This window comes from Psammomys obesus, unplaced genomic scaffold, assembly GCF_907164565.1.
Source record: "Psammomys obesus unplaced genomic scaffold, mPsaObe1.curated_primary_1811, whole genome shotgun sequence".
Taxonomy (NCBI): Eukaryota; Metazoa; Chordata; class Mammalia; order Rodentia; family Muridae; genus Psammomys; species Psammomys obesus.
The window spans coordinates 14,633,552-14,649,393 of NW_026596079.1; the positions used below are offsets into that span (position 1 = coordinate 14,633,552).

Below are 15,842 nucleotides of genomic sequence, written 5' to 3' on the forward strand. Positions count from 1 at the left end.
GGAAACTGACAGATCACATCTTTATCCATACCCAAGAAGCCAAGAAAGCAAACTGTAAGTTATGAACCTTCAAACGCCCATGCCCTGTGACATACTTCCACCTATTGAGGCTACCATTCCCAAAGGTTCCATAACCAGTGCCAATTGAGAAACACCTGAGCCTATGAAGGCAGTTGTGAGGGCAAGTTCTCAATTCAAGCCACCATAGCTGATTCAAACATGAAGCTGAAGTCCTTGTGAATAGGATATATATCTTTACAAAGGACTATTTTCAGCCCTCTTCTGCTACAGGACTGAGGGCACGATAATTAGATAGTCATTCACATAAGACAAAAATTGTCTTCAGAAAACATTGAGACTGCCTCACTGACAGTTAGAACTGTGAGAAATAAATTTCTGTCATACGTGAGCTACCAGTTCATGGCTCTCTGGGACAGCATCTATAGAAGTTAAGACAGCAGGCCTTGGATAACTATCAAGTGAACGCACTACGGGAAGAGCTTCCTAGTTTTAAGGAGTGAAGCTTCCTTAAGCAAGTATCTAGTTCTTTTCTCTTAGCCTTGGCTGACTGCTTGGAGTTGCTGGCATTTTATTCTTATTTGGGTCACATGGAGGACACGTTGGCACAAAGTCTACCTCCTGGCTATGACTTTTCACCCACTTGGATATTACCCTTCTCTCCTGCAGGCAAACTGTGGAAGATGACATTCTAGGAAATTGATGGCATACCCCAAACCCATACCCAGAAGAGGGGGGAGGGCCAGGAAGAGGAGAAAGGGAGGGAGAGGGAGAGACAGAGGGAGAGAGGGAGGAAAAGAATCCTGCTTTCTAGCGTGGGTTTATGTGAGTATCACTGCAATAAAAGAACACTTTTTTCACCAGCAAATCTTCCCCAGGCCAAGCATGCAGCCTCTCATGATGGATATTTATGGAACACTCCACCCAATCTGCAGAGGAAACATTCTTTCAAGTGCAGATGCAACATTCAGTATTGAGTACCACATGCTGAGCCATTCAGTCAGTCTGCAGTAACCCTGAAAGAACCAAATTCAAGCACAGTGGCTTCTAAGTGCTGGGGAAATAAGGCAAGAAGTTAATGGTAGTACACATACAGAACGTCCCAGAGGGTTCATCTTGATCATAACTTGATTGGATTAAGGGAGGGTTAGTAAGACACACCACTTTATTCCTTTGTGAGGTTATTTCTAGTGACCATTAACTGAAAGCAGAAGGCAGCCTTGAACAGGAGAGGCACCATGCCATGGACTGGGAGCCCTGACAGGACACAACAGGGGAAGAAGTCAGTTATTCCATTCTCTTTTCTATTTCCTGGCCATCATGGAGCGAACAATTTTACTCTGCCACATGTTTTTGCTCCCATGGTATCCTGCTGTCACACCAGACCGTGTCGGCAGAGCCAGCCGAGTATGGACTAAAACCTGCAAAGCCATAGCCAAAATAAACTTTTCCACCTTGAATGTTGTTCTTTTAAAGAATTTATCAGACTGATGAAAAATAACAATTACAATTCTTAATTATTTATAAGTGAAGAATCCCACTCAGTGCTTGGTACAAAGTAGACCTTAAATATTGGTAACTCCAACTTCCAATCCCTGCACTGACATCTTTGCACCACAGTCATGTCGGTAGACCTTGAACATGAAGGACATGGCTAAAGTCTTGAATATGTCACCCAGTGTTAGTCTGATGCAATGAATAATCTCCAAGGGGTTTTTTTGTTTTTGTTTGTGTTGTTGTTTTTTTTTTTGTTGTTGTTGTTTTATTTTGTTTTGTTTTGCTTGTTTATTTGTTTTACCAGACTCATACCTCGGTAATGAAAATCTCAGTTACCTGCCATAGTGGGTCACCTGCCATTCAACTGTCCAAGGTGAGGAACAGGAACATCCATCTTTCCTTACACTACCCATCACAGGATGAACTTGAACTGATGCTGAGCCTCATGCTCTTTGCCTGAGTGTGGCCCCAACGGCGAAAGTGATGGCCAGAAGGGCTTGATTTTCTTAGCTTCTATGCTAGAGAGCATCCATGAGAACAGTAACCAGTTTACCCAGAGATTCTGCAAGCCAAGCTGCTCAAAGTAAAGGCTACCACCACCTGTAACACTCCTTGGTATGGGGAACGAGAGGGGTAAGAATTAGACTCAAGAGTTTGCCTGAAGTTTTCAAAGCAGGTGATCTGATCTGAGTTTGGTTCATTAAATAAATGGAAAATTTGTAGTGACAAGGACCTATTACTCCTAAGAACCCCCAAAAGGAGGCAAATGGTATAAAAAGACATATACAAAGTATAAACAACAGTTTATGGACACAATGATGGCAGCAGGATCATTTCCCCATGAATGAAGATTTCACACAGACAAGAACAAATAGAAAATGTATGCCTGAGGACACTACTGGTCCCATTAACCAATCTTGTTCCTTCCTTCTCCATTCTCTATTCGCCCCAGCCTCTGGTAGCCTCTGTCTGAGACCACATGTGAGTGAGGGCTCAGAATGCTTGTCTTCCTGTGTCTGGCTCATTTTACTTAACATTTTGACCTCAGCTTCATCCATGTTGCCACAAATGGCAAGAGTTTATCCTTTATGTGGGTGAAGTGTTCCACAGTGTCCATGTTCCTTTTGTTTATTAGAAGGAACAAGTTACAAGTTTTGGTACAATATGACCCAGAAAGATGAGCACAGTTCACAGCATTCCAGGGTAGTTCAGCATAGCTGGGACACAGGATTTGGGATGATCCTGTGACTGAGAAAAGACACACATTTGAAGTGAGGGATGCTACCCAGAGTTGATTATTGTGCAGTGAACACAGGTCCCAAATCATCATCTAGTACCTCATAAGTAAATACAGCTACTACATGGGGTTAAAGAAGAAAATTTCTGCACCAGAAGGAGTAGACACGAAGCTTCCTAAGCACCCAGCTCAAGGACACAAAAGAAGTCTGTTTAATAAGGATAGATAACATCCAGGTTCTGTCATATCCTATCTCTGGGCTATGGGCAAGAAACTGAATATTTCCTCATCTGTAAAGCTGTTTGATGAGTCACCACAGAAGGCTGTGGTGGCTACAGGAGATGGTTGGTGACAACGGAGCACCTGACATGCAATCTAGGCACACACATTTCTTTATGACAGTCTGGGGAAGGGGTAGATCCTAGAGTTATTTCATTTTGTAATGTAGAAAAGCTGAGAAAGGTGCCAAGGCATTCAAACTGTTAGTTGCAGAGATGGGGCCAGCATCCACTTCCAGGAGGTTGGGAATGACCAAGAGAAACCATCATCCACACTGCTTCAGGGAGACAGTGCCAATTGGCTACAGTGCAGGAACAAGGATCTAGAATGCCCCATCTGAGATGAGCCTTTAAGGATTTCTGTTTCGCTGCCCTTGCTGGAAAGCCTACTTTGCTGGGCACAAGGAGATGTTGTATGGAATACTGCTTAGGTTGACCAATCCACTAGGCTGTAATGGTGAAAGACTTGCACTGAAGCAGTCTCTCAAGAAATGTCTTCCCAGTCTCCACAAGCATGCTAAGGATCACAGAAGCACAGCAGGCACGCTAAGTGCACACAGTAACTGGGGGGGGGGAGGGGGAGCACTGTTGTCCCGTGAAGTAGACTCTTATAATGAAGCAGTATGACTTGGGAAAAAGACATAATATCTCTGATCCCGGCAGGATAACCTTTTGCAGGAGAATCAGCGTAAGAATGACCCTTGTGTCTGGGCTGCACTGAGCATCTAGGATTCTGACACTTATGTTTCTACTCCACTAGATGTGATCAGAGTCTTTTCTGCCATCTTGTTGGCATCTCACAATAACATGCCAGTTCATTTCCTTAAAAAGGTAATGTCATGAGAACCAAGAAGAAATGGGGCTTGACCAATCATTATTGCCACAATTCTTGCTAACAACAGCTCATCAACCCAACCTAATTTAAGGATCTGACTTCATCCTTCTCACACAGCACAGTTTTGCTAAAGAGCCAGAAAGCAGTGTCATTTGACTCTTTCCATTCCCAGTGGTTCTGTGAGATCACTTTCTGTCCCAGATCACAGGGCAGTATTATATCTCTGGTTTATACCATGTAAAATGGGACAGCAGATTAGTGACTTTGATACAAGGTCATATTTGCTCTGAGCTCCCCATTTCTCACAAACTCGAGTCTTCAAACTCTTATTTTGCATCTGGGTTCAACTTTGTCTTTATGCTTATCAACTTTTAAAGCAGAAGTTTTCAGATATATCTTTTCAAATAATGTATATCCTATAACCAGAGACATGCTATAGTTTCATTGGAAGAAACTTGTTTCTTTCTTGCTATGCATAAATTAATGGTAATACAGTGGATGACATCTAGCTTGGAAGAAATATAGTAACTGTTGCAAAGCATGTTGCATTTAAACAAAATTTACTTTCATACTGAACTACAGCAACAACCACATGAATACTAACATAGAGGTAAGAAACTGGATGTGCTTAAAACTGAAAATCCTTTGCCCAGTTGCCTAGTGTGCTGGAGGAAGAATTACAGTGGGGGCTCTCATTTCATTGAAGAGTACATATTATTGCAGAACGTTGTGTCTTAAAGTACCAGTTGGTTAGTACAGCTTGTAATGTTTTTGGTCAGGAATTTGGGAAGGACTTGGCGGGGTGCTTCTCACTGCCATGCCCTTGTATTCAGATGCCAGCTAGACTGTGGTCATTCAAAAATGCAAAGGCTTAAACGGCCAAGATGGCCATCGCTGACTGGTAGCTAATCTGCGGCCATGGCTAAGGCAAGAATAGCTGGCTCTTCAGCATTACAGGCACTATGCTCTCTTAGTACTTGTACTCCAAGGACGCTAGGCAGGGGATGCATGTAACAGTCACCAGTCTGCACACACTTTAAGGAAAAGACAGAAATCCCACGTTCCAATAGGAAGCACAAAAATGGCCATCTGATTTTGTCCAGAAACCACCAAAGATAAGAATGCTGCTTAGAGTAGGGATGCTCATGGTGTCCATGACCTGAGGAAGTGAGATTATCTAAATGCAGTGAAGTGGACTTCTAATCAAGGTGCATTCAGTCACCTACACAGCACCACCAATGCACTCCTTTTCAGACCCTTTTTTCAAAACATATAAGGAACTTTCCAAGAAGTGCTCTCAAAGCAGATTTCACAGGTTCACAAGAAAGATCAGTCTCAGAACTTGGTCAGAATGTTTTATTCAGCGTCATTACTTAGTAAGCACCCAGTGCAGAGCGTTCTGGCTTCTGCAGGCACTCTGACAATGGGAAAATGGCTCCTTCACCACTAGGCTTGTATTCTGATAAGAAATGCTTAATGGAGTTTTGTCTGCAATGACTGAAACTTAGGGTGCTACAGATGACAGCAAAGAAAAGGAGCACACTTCAGAGTTGGCAGAGAAAGCCTGAATGGAAGTTGACACTGAAATACAGATCAGAATATAGTGAGGACAGAACAAAGCAAATAGTTATTCAGGAAAGAATGTTCTAGAAAAGTAAACTTGGTACATGGAAAGGCTGAGGCCAGAGTATATTCAGGGAATCTGTGAGATAAGGAGGTATGAACAGGCAGGAAAGTGGCAGTAAGGATAAGCTACCACCCACCCGAAGTGGACTATTTACATTTTATTCTTAAGTGAGATGGTAATTCAGAGCATGCTTATGACCAGAGGAAATCCATGTTTTGGTTAGTTTTTAAAGGACCTTGGCTGCTGAAGAAGGAAGAAGGTTGGGCAGGAGAGCGGTCCAAAGTTGGGGCTCCCTTTTCTGGGGCATCACTCACAGAAATGGTAATAAGCAAGTGGGAAGGACACACATTCTTTGGGAACTTTCCAAAAGTGAGGAATTGGTGGTGGGGGGGAGCATTGTTTTGTCTTGCTTTAATTTTGGCAAAAGTTTTTAAATGGGCACACATACTAGTTGATTCTTTAACCCTATGATCGAGAACTATTTTGAAATAATGCCTAGTTGTTGCTCAACTTCAAGTGACCTCTCTAGGGGATGGCCATTGGGGCAGCAGAAAGTGATATCCTAGGTCATACCTGTTCCTTCACACATGACTAGCAGCCTGGTCCTTCACTACACAAAAAGGACCGAGAGCCCAGACACCAATCTTCCTCCCATCTCTCTACCTGACAAGAAAGATGGGAGGAGATGCAAATAAAAAGCCACCAGATGGAAAGAGTCTTTTAAAAAGGAGTTTCCAAAATTCTAGAGCCTTCTAGAATTTGCCAGGAGAAACTCAAATCCATTTGCATGAACAGTTTGGATATTTTCGTTATCTGGTGACACGACTTGATGGTCACAGCCCCCTTCTTTTTTACAAGCCAGTTTTCTCTAAGGAGTCTTTTGTGTCAAAAAGAAACTACTAGTGTGGGTGTTCTGAGAGAGTTTGGGGGACATTTCATGCTCCATGATCCTCAGTAGTGAAGGGGTCAAGGTTCTGCTTAAAGGCTACAGTGGTTTGATGATCAAGATGCAAAACAAAGCCTATAAACATGACTGATCTTCATTCCATTTGGCAAACCCTTCCACAGCCACTTACTTTGTGTCAGGCAATGTTCCAGCCTTTTTATAAGTATTTAGTCATTTAACGAGACTGACAGTCATGACTTAAATGGTACATTGTCCCTCATTCAGTGTTCAACTTACATTTATTGAGCATTACACAGATGAGCAAGGGAATTCATGGAGAAGGTAAGAGACTTATCCATGGACACATAGAATATTCTAGGTTGGAACCCAGAAGCTCTGGCTGTCCTCTCACTCTGAAGATACTCTGAATATTAGAAATTCTTTCAGCTGTAAAAGATAGCCCAATAAGCAACAAATCTGAAGGTGGCCTCAGTCCTGAGATGATGGATTATCCCAGCAACAATTCAGTCAGATATTGGGCTTCTTCTGTCCTTTCTGTTCTTCCATCCTAGTTTCCTAGTTTCATGGCTTGTCATAACCTCATAGGTTCAACATGGCTGCTACACCTTCAGGTAATATATATATATATATATGCCATATATATGTATGTATGTCAAAAATGTAAATGTATCCACTAAATTCACATAATTGTTTTGTTCATCTCTAAGTATGTTTGTTCAAAACTAAAAGTACATTTCAAGGTGTAAAAGGCCAGCAAGATGGCTCAGTAGGTAAAGTTGCTTGCCTCTAAGCCTGACGACTAAGTCTGAGCCTGAAACCCACATAGTGGAAGGAGAGAATCAGCTCCTGCAATTCTTTGTAGATGCCATGGCATGAACATGCCCATGTACACACACACACATATATATAAATTAATAAGTGTAAAATATAGTTTTAATGTACAAAAAATGCCTTCTTAAAATTTATATTAAAAAAAGAACACAATACTTTTTAAAAGGCAAAAGAAACAACTGAGCAGATACTTCACTAGTGATACATGGGAAACAAATAAAATAAACAGGAAAATCTGTTGCTAAAAAAACACAAACTAAAACAGTATGGAGACCCCACCATACACTGATTACTATAGTTCAAATCTAGAACATTAGTGCGAAACATTGACAAGCACCCAGTGCTACAGGAACCTTCTGTACCCAAGATGGACTTGAAACTGTGGTTCAGCTGTCTCAGCCTCTCCAGTAGATGGGATCACAGCTCTGCATCATCTGACTTGGTGAACTTGTGCTGATTTGCTTCTAGACTTAAACCTAGGGCTTCAAGAATGCTAGGTGTGTGCTATGCTACTGAGTCACCTCTCTAGTACGTGCCATAGAGACTCTCAATTCACTGCTAGCTGGAATGATTCGTTCACTTGTCTGGCAGTAAACCTTCAAACTAAACATTGTCTTACCTAAGACTCAGAAACTGGCCTCCTAAGTATTTACACACATAACTGAAAATTTTAATCAACATAGGTGTTTGTAGTAGTTTCACTCCTTGATGCACAAATTTGAAGGTAGACAACACGGCTTAACTCTAGCTCATCTAGACCATAGAATATCCATTGCCAATTTTCAACTCATCAAAGAACACATTAAAGGAGTCATGTGCACTCCCCTATCAGTGGACTTGGGGAGTGGCATGCATGCAGAAAGGGGAGGGAGGGTGGGATCGGGAGGGGAGGAGGGAGGGGCTTATGGGGGGATACAAAATGAATAAAGTGTAATTAATAAAAAATTAAAAAAAAACAGGTATGTAAAGGCTACCTATTATGTGGCTCCAACCATGTAATAGTCTTAAAACTATATAACTACAGAGATACTAAAAGGACCAGCGGTTGCTAAGGGTAAGGAAAAGGGAGAGAACAATGAATTCCCAGAGTGCAGGGGATTTCTAAGGCAGTTAAACTTTGATCCAATGATAGCTGATTTGCAACACTAGGAATTGACCAAGCCCCATAGGCCCACAGGACACCAGTAGTGAACCCCAATGTCACCCATAAGGTGACACTTATGAGTATCACTCAGAAGGTATTAATACTGGTACATAAATTCTAATAAATGTACTACCATAATGCAAGATTTTAGTAATAAGATGGTATGAGAAAAAGCAAAACAGTACAACTCAATGGATTTTTTTTTTCTTTTTTTCCTTTTTGAAACAGGGTTTCTCTGTGTAGCCCTGGCTGTCCTGGAACTCATTCTGCAGACCAGGTTGTCCTCAAAACTCAGAGGACTGCCTCTGCCTCTCTAGTGCTGGGATTAAAAGGGTGTGGCACCACCAGCTGGCTCTCATCGGATTTGATAAATCTATACCTATTAAAAAAAACAAACAAATCCATTCATTTAAACACAAGTAAACATACAGAGTGACATTTACATTCTTTAATTCAGTGATTCCACTTCTGTTATTACTTTTGGATACAGAGCATGCTAGAAGTAAAATTTTACATACAGAAGGAAAGTTAGGAAGTTATGTTTTGTTGCTAACAATGATTTGGATAAAAGGAAATTTCAACATCTAGTTGAAAAGTTATGGATTAATACAGGCATTGCTGGAAGAAAACTATGGATGGAAAAATAAAGTGATTTGTGGGGAGTGATCTACAGAATGACAGACATCAGTTATATAGAACAATTGTTCTTATATTGCAAAGATCCATGATATTATGAATAACTAATATTTTCAATATACTTTCTCAGATATGAGCATTTACTTTGCAGTTCTAGCATATAGAGAACAAACGGAGAGAAGACAAGAATGGATAGTAAAGATTAAGAATCGTAGCTCCCACTCCCCTGGTAGGTCAAATTCAGGGTCAAAGAACTCTCACTCCTCATTCTTCTCGAAGTTTAACAACTTTGGGGGAACTTAGTTACAGCTAGATGGCAGAGGACTGCTTATGTGAAACCAAAATGGACCCACCTGAAGTTCAGGCGTTCATTGCAGACATGGCAAAGTCACCAGATGTGCTGCCTGAGTACAAAGATCAACAGAAAATGTCCATACACAGAGTGGGGGAGATTAATAATACACATACTAGCTTACTCAACCTTTACAACTCCACTTTCTAATTCCTTTCAGGGGAGCTGCAATAGGGAAATACACAGGAAAGAATTAAATCTGTCTTTAAGGCCTCCCAGAGTAGTCTATCTAAAACCTGAAATCTTCCCAGTTGGGGCATTTCTGAGGGAGGAGAGGTATAACTACAGAAAGAAAATGGAGCAGCTGGTATCAAGCAGAATTCAGCCAGGGCTGTGGTGTGTCTGTGTACCCCATGCCCTGTTCCTCAGGGAAGCCCCTGGAAGAAAGGAGTTTCCAGAAGCTGAAATAAAGAGGGCAAGGAATTTATGTGTGAGTCTGCCCCACATCAAGCTATTCCAATCAAGAATCTATGACTCATAGGGTAAGTTGACTTCTTATTGAAAGTTTACCAGTTGTGATTGATTATACATGGTATGAGGGCTGAGAATGTGAAATATGGGGTGGCAGGAGACAACTTGATTTTAATTGACCTACAAGAGATTCAAACAAATATAGTCAAGAAAATCAACTATTAACAGCAGCAAGAACTTCATCATCCTCTAATTTATATCATCAATTGGCCATGTACACTTTGCCACTGAAATCTTCTCCATTCCTTTTGCTCGTGTGTGTGTGTGTGTGTGTGTGTGTGTGTGTGTGTGTTCTAGATACTTAGAGTTCAGAACCTCTAAGTTACATTACTCCTGTTTTGAGACAGGGTTTTGGACTTTAACCCAGGCTTGTTTGCAAATCTTGATCTTCCAGCCTCAACATTCTAAGTGCTGGAATAACCGCTGTGCCCTACCACACCCAGAAAATGTATGGTTTTGGTTCCCCCTCCCCATAAAAAAAGAAAAGAAAAAGGAGAGGGCAAAGTGGCTATTGCATAGCTTCATTTCACCAGTTGGCTCAGCTGGTAGGAAGCAGAGAATGGAAGAGGTTTAGCCACGTGTTCTTAGCATCTTGGTACAGAGAAATGTATTAGCCCATTCATACAGAAATTTACTCAACCCTGGGAAGACATGAGCAAAGTGACTTTCAGGAATGGAGGCACACAAAACCCTCAGACGATGCAGGGTTACTGCTCCTTTTGTACCTTTCATGCCGCTTCATAATGATCTCTCACCTGCAACCACATCATCTACAGACCAAGGGCCAGAGTTTTCCTGCCATAGGGCAAGGCAAACCTTTCCTGGTGAGGCAAAGCCACCTTAGGCATATGAAGACAAGCCAGTGACCCTTGAGGTCCTGAGCTACAAAGAGGGGGAATACCCCATGGCTTAGGTTTCAGGAGAGAAAAGCCTACCCATGAATCACAGTGGTTTAGAACTTCCTCTGGGCTATTCTTGCAGCTCTCTGAAGGGCTTGGCATGTGTCCCAATGGCCTAGAACACCTGAAGATTCTCTTGCGAAAGAAGACTTGCTGGGCTTTGATGGTCTCTCAAGTCTTGTCAGAGACTCATGAAATGACCTATCAGCCGGTGAGGTGAGACTTGAAACACCAGGTGAAATAGTCACAGTGAGTGTGGTTTTAAACTTCCGATGTTATTTTGGCAGATGTTTTACCCTTCACCATACCAGACACATGTTCTTTCTCATATACGGGTCCTATCTTTGAATCTTTACGTTTGTGTTTTTTAACCTGCAGGAAGTATGGAAGCTGGAAAACTAGAAGGGGCCATCAGGGACAACGATGACTTAAGGGAGGGTGGCAAGTGGAGCTTAGGCAATATGGAAGTAGAAAGGGGGGAGAGCAAGAACAAAGCAGAGATAGAGGTGGGGAATGGGGAAATGAAGAGGCAGGGGATGTGAGAATTAATCAAAACAAGGTTATGCAAAAACCATATGGAAACCTATCACATTGTAAGTCAATTAAAATAGTTAAAAAATTAAAGGTTTATATCACATATGGTTGGATGATGCTACTTCTAAAAGCAATGTTTTTTTTTTCATTTTTTTTTACATTTCTCAAATTTATTTTTTTTTATTTTTAAATAATTTTATACATTCACTTGTATCCCAGCTGTAGCCCACTCCCTTTTTCCCTCCCACTCCTCCCCTCCCTCCCTCATTTCCTCCCTGCCCCATTCAGAGTCCACTGAGAGGGGGTGTCCTCCTCTCCTTCTGTCTGGCTCTAGTTTATCAGGTATCTTCAGGATGGTTGCAATGAAAGCAATGGTTTTTTTTTAAATGAAAAGCACCATGACTATGACAGACGTGAGATCCATCACTATGTGTTTCCTTGTTAAGGAAGCTCTTGCTATTGGTTGCTCACCAGAACTAGTCAATACTAATGCTGAAGATAACACACACCTCAGTAATGACATGAAGATAAATTAAGCTGTAAGTGAAGTGAAGTTTTCCTTTCTGTTGGATAGCTTTCGTATTGCTGATAGGTGTTATACAAGGTGCTGAGAAAGAAAAAAAAAAAAAAAAACATGTTTTTTTACTCATCTGTGACTCCCATGAACTACAATATCAATCTGCTAGTTGCACCTGCTGGTACAATTGTGGCATGACTGATATATCGCTAACCAACTACTCCTGACTGAACTTGAGACCTGCTTCACAGAGGTCCATATCACTCAGGTCTTAGGGTAGACAGGGAACCTTCCTACAGTTATTTATTTAAAGTGACATGGAGTCCAACCACTTTTTAAATTTATTTTTTACCTATTTATTACAATGTATTCACTTTGTATCCCAGCTGTAACCCCCTCCCTCATCTAAACTAGTAGGTAAATGCTATGCCCAGCATTAATCAGAGAAGCTTTTCTTTGCAATGAACTGTGATAAATACAGATATTCTTGGTTTCAAAGGGTTCTAGGAATACATAATGGCTTAGTGCTCAGGAGAGTTATAGTAGTACCCTCCTCTGTGACTCAGGAATGTCACAGAAGATGGAATGAAAAACATGTAAGAGGCAGAAAACACAGAAAAGTGCTGTGAATGCTATTGTTACGGCATGACACAAACATTGAATCATGATTGCACAGCAGCTACAGTTGCCTATACTGGCCCTTACAAAACTGAGCTATCATCAGTCAATCATGGATGGTTTAGAGATTCTAAGGACCCATATCCTATCCTGCAGAACTCCAAGAGAAGGGCAGACATTGTGAAGAGTCAGGTAGTCACAGTGGGTCCACCAGGCTCCAGCCAATAGTTGGAAATTTGTGGCTACAAAGACAGACTTGGTTAAACAGAGTGGGTCACAAGGCAAAATAAAGACACGTAAATGGAGAAAGGAGTTTTGGGAAGGAAGGAGTTTGACAAGAATTGGAGACATAGAGAATAGGGTGGATATGAATGTAAAAAGAATATAATATGTAACATTTAACCAAACTTAACAAACCAAACAAAAATTCTTTATCAATGATGGCAAAATATTTAGAAAGAAGAGTCAAATATAGAGGCAACATTTTGGGGCTTATAGTAGACTATGTGCTGTGTCAGCTAAGCCCGGGGCTCTGGTGTCTTTCCCCATCCAACACACAGTAGAAGGACAGTGACTGAGGTATTTTGCAGGTAAATTTTTTGTACTATGGAAGTTCTGTTATTCTTCCTAATACTTTCAAAAGGCTGCCTGAGCCCACTGTGCAGATGAAAAATACCGTCCAGGGAAAGGAAATTATCCTAAGTTATCATGTCTACTCTTATGGAATAATTGGGACACAAAGGCCTAGATTTGGGATAAGTGATATTTGGTCTCTCTGGCAAGCCTCAAACCTTTGCATAATTCTGTTTGCTTCTTTGGCATTATCCCAAAAGTACCTGACTGATACTGATGAAATGTGGTGTAAATACTAAAGGATACTATGGCTAGCTGATCAAGTTACAAAAAAGAAGGCATCTGGAAATAGAGTGACTGAAAATACCGATAGAAAAGCTTATTTGAGGGCATGGGGAAATGCCTCAGATGATAAATACTTGCTTTACAAATATAACAACCTAAGTATTATCATCAGAACCCATGTGAAAAATCTGGACATGGTGATAGAAGATTGTAATCCCAGTGCCAGTAGGCCAAGACAGGAGGACATGTGGGGCTTGCTGGCCAGCCAGCATAACCTAAGTGGCAAATGGGAGGGAGAGCTGACTACCTAGCTGTGACAGCTAGTAAGTCAGTGCTTAAGAAAAAGCATCCAGGATTGGCATCTGGTATCTCTGTGTGCTATACCCAGGTGAGTGCGTAGCTGCAGGCACATGAATTCATTTGGTTCACATCAAAGGTGGCAAATACACGTAGCACAATGATAATCCGTAACAGCTAAAAGAAAAAAGAGAGGGCTCCTATGTGTCATCAGGCTTGACAGACTGCCGGGTGAGAAACATATACGGCAAAGCAATCTGCTCACAAGTCTGTCTATATGGAGCTGTCTGTGTGCATGTATACGTAAAGGCATAGGCAAGGCATGCAAAAGTGTGCTCCAAAATGATGACAAATCTCTGCAGAGATGAGGAGGAGGTGAAGGTTAGCAAAGATACATTAGAAGTATCTCCATCTTCTTGCAAAGGTTCTGGGGTTTTTTTCCCCCCTAAAATGAATGTAATCATTTAATATTTATGTAACAAATATTTTTGAAAGGAGAAAATCAAAGTCATACTTTGAGGATTCATTTATCCATCTATCTATTCATCATGCAAGCACCTACTATGAGGTAGGCATGTAATGGGATACAGAACACATCCTGCCCACAAGCTGAGTTCTTAACTCTTATGGAAAGAGATGAGGTTGGCAAGCATGAGCTAGGCTACATGTCTGCTGGCACAAGAAGAAAAGAAGATAGAATTAAGAATACAAAGAAAGTGATCTCAGACCAAAGATGGCCTAGAGGGCAAAAGTGCTTGGCTTAAACACTAAGGATCCTGAGCTGTATTCCAGAATTCACAGGAAGGAGCAAACCAACTCCAGAAAGCTCTTTTGACCCCATCTGTGTTATGAGCTGTGAGTGCCTACATGTACTCACATACGGGGAAATAATAAATAAAAGAGAAAATAATTTCTATTTCATGGGAAATGCAGACATCAAATAGAATCTCCACTAAACTATTTTTATGGCTGATGTCTTAAAGCACCATATTATGGCCAACAATTAGCAGAAAGACAAATCTCTACAATTTGGAAGGAATTTCCACTGCCTTTGGCTTTAGTTTGCAAAGAGATATCATGATATAAAGGACAACTTGCAGTTTCTAAACACTTAACCCTATAAACACGGGGTGGCTTTCATGCTCTGTACAGCATTGTGTCTTTGGTTGTTTTTAATCAGCATATAAGGCCAGCCACAGTAGGCTACCGTAGACATGGCCACCTCCAAAACTGCTGTTTTAATTGGGGTTTCTAAAGACGAAGGATGATGGCTATATTCACCTCTGCAGGGTAAAAACATAAAACATTTGAACTGAATTGCCTAAAAGCTGAAATTGAGTGCAAATAATGCCTTGTAGCAATAGCTATAATTAGCCTAATGGAATCCTTTGAAGGTGGAGGCAGTTCAACAAGTGAGTTTAATTGAAAGTAAAATTTCCAGACTAATATTTCATCAAGCCAAATTGAAAGAGGACAGCACAGCGGTGACCAGAGCCCTGGTGAAAAGTGTTGAGTGTGGTGGGACCTGCTCAGGGAGGGGAGGGAAAGTGCTTTCTTCACTCTTCTTTGAGTTTCTATGCACATTTCCCAGTTTCAGGAATCTTCTGTGCCTTCTGCAAAGCGTTTCTCATTCTCTTAGGGCCAATATCATTGTTATGCAAGCCCATCAGTATCCTACAAATAAACAAAACAAATCCAGGATTAGAAGAACAGGGGAAAAGACACTTACCCTGCAACACCCCATTCATTATCAGCTCTGGGCACATTGCATTCTGGGAGATGCACACTTACCTATCAGCTCTGAAGAGCTCAACTGTCTTATAGAATGGCATCCAGCCTGAAGACATCCACCTTTGCTATTTATCAGTTGTGTGATTTCTGTTGAGTTACTTGGCATCTCTTAAGTAGAGATCTCATCTGAGAAAATAAAACAGGATTACAATTATCATCACATACTCCAGGATACTGAGGAAACCGAGCTGTGCGCACAATCACTTGGCACTCTAGACAGTGTCAAGCTCTATGTGCTGTGTGTGTCTGTGTACCAGCAGCATCCTTGTAGCCTTAGAGCCTTTTATTCAGAGAATTCAGCATGGAACAGGAGATGGTCAGTAGGTACTCCTGTGTCTGATATGAGTCATCTTCTAGGTGTTTGGCTTTCTATCAGGTTATCAGGTGAACACTGGAAATTGATCATGTCTTGGAAGCACTGCACTATCTTTGTGGTCAATGCAGAAATTGTGTGTGTGTGTGTGTGTGTGTGTGTGTGTGTGTGTGTGTGTGTGT

General features: G+C 41.3%; 1 long non-coding RNA gene across 3 annotated transcripts in view; it reads right to left on the reverse strand.

Moving 5' to 3' along the window:
- Positions 1–11,449: 11,449 nt before the first annotated feature.
- Positions 11,450–15,842, reverse strand: part of LOC129690876 (uncharacterized) — a 196,163-nt gene continuing 191,770 nt past the window's right edge. For 2 of the 3 annotated variants that reach the window (XR_008722367.1, XR_008722368.1), the window contains 2 exons: positions 15,348–15,473; positions 11,450–15,230 (listed from right to left, as the gene is read on the reverse strand). This is a non-coding gene — a long non-coding RNA (uncharacterized LOC129690876). The remainder of the gene's footprint in view (positions 15,231–15,347; positions 15,474–15,842) is intronic. The other variant, XR_008722366.1, reaches the window with a different exon arrangement.